The following is a 1,813-nucleotide window of genomic DNA, read 5'->3' as shown; positions in this document are numbered from 1 at the left end:
TTATCGATGATTATTCTGGTAACAGATCTGAAAACGGAGCAAAGTTTCTGTGTAAAAACTACCAGTGTTTGTGAACTAAAAATAACATCAAACATGAGACATCAGCACCATATTAGCCAAATCAAAATGCTAAAAGCAACCGACGTGCTATTTGACATGGTGAGGAGCATGCTGTCAAGATAACTTGATTTCACATCAGGTGGCTGTGCAGTTGTTGTGAGCTGGGCCTCCAGACAAACTCCAAGCCACCGCAGCATGAGTCAGAAGCCGCTCGGTCACGCAGCTGTCACACAGCGGACCACTGAAGTGGTTCATTGAATCAAAACATGCAGTGTGTTGTTTCGCCATCAAGTGACGCTAGAACGTAGTACTGCACAGACTCCTGAGCCCGCAGAAGGAAAGGCGCTTCACTTTCTGGGACAACACCGCCAGATTTGACAGGGGGTGCCTTCATTTAAATGCCACTCCAACCAGAGTTATTACATTTCATGAAGATGCGTAACTGATACTCTTAAGTCAATGGGAGGATTTGCGCAGCCCCAAAAGTGCATAGCAGCGTGCCTTTTCTGACGTAGGCGCGTTCACAACAGCTGCAGCTGGAACACAGCGCTTTACAGAACAGTTGACATGAAATGACAAAAATAATGTAACAAAACACGTAACATAAAACATGGACAGTCATGAAATCGTAACAGCTATTCCCGCATCTACAATTATTCTGTACAGTACTTGAATGCTGAAATATTAGACAGCTGTGGCCCCGCATTCAACCCCCCTATTTTATTGTCGGATTTTTTTGATTGTCTTTGGGATTAAACTGCACAACCTTGCCCCACAAAATGAGTAAATTGCTCCTCAAAATAAGTCATTGATTCGCAAAATTGCTCCTTAAAGAAAAAAGTAATTTTGAGCCTTGATATAGGACCCAATTTTTGTAGGCAGTGCACCCGTGTCTTGGCAAAGATGCTGGCGTGTCCTTTTTTTCCCCCCCCCCCCCAAATATCAGCACAAGGCTTCCTACCACTCTGCCAAATTGGCAGACCAGTCTCTGCCTAGTTGGGCATATTGGCGCAATGAAGGTGCATCAATTTGGTAGCAGAAAGTTGATATATAATTAAGCCGACTCAGACCACATCCAAATACTGGCCCAGGTGGTCTAACATGAATTTGGTGAATTTGTTTGGACATGTGAACAGCGGGCATCAAACCCTCTGAATCATTGTAGTTATAGAATCAATTAATTGAACACATTATTCTGATGATGATTATTAATATCGTCATTATTATCAAAGTTGTCAAAAGATGTCTAGGTCCAGAAAGTAAAAATCCTGTCCCAAATTGGCTTTAGCCTCTGGTGGGGCTTCTGAACCAGTAGATAAATGTGCTCCGGTACCTGCTGGTTAAGTTGAATCACCTTTGGCTCAAGCGAAACTGTGCTAGGGTTTTTGACTTTCTGGATGTGGATTCGACACCTCCACCTGATTATGATATATTTTAAAATCATTCCACAGTCCGTCACAGCTATGGCAAGGGCACATGAATGCAATGGGCTGGGTGGGGATGGCGGGCTGGTGGTCTCCAAGTGCCCATTTCACGTCGATGTGCTTCTGCCATATTGAGATTGTAGTGCGACAATTCCCTCATTCAACTGCCATAGCAGCGGAGCCCTCCCTCTTGTAGATCTGCTTGTGCTCATTTACGAAATTACAGACATTGGGTCCAATCCATATCACCTTTGGTTTAACTTCTGTGGTTAAAATCATTTAATCAACATACAAAGACTGTCCGGGTGCACGGTTGAGAATGGTTAGCA

This window comes from Hippocampus guttulatus, chromosome 3, assembly GCF_054856545.1.
Source record: "Hippocampus guttulatus isolate MCC_2025c chromosome 3, RoL_Hgut_1.0, whole genome shotgun sequence".
Classification (NCBI taxonomy): domain Eukaryota; kingdom Metazoa; phylum Chordata; class Actinopteri; order Syngnathiformes; family Syngnathidae; genus Hippocampus; species Hippocampus guttulatus.
This window is presented reverse-complemented; position numbering follows the sequence as displayed.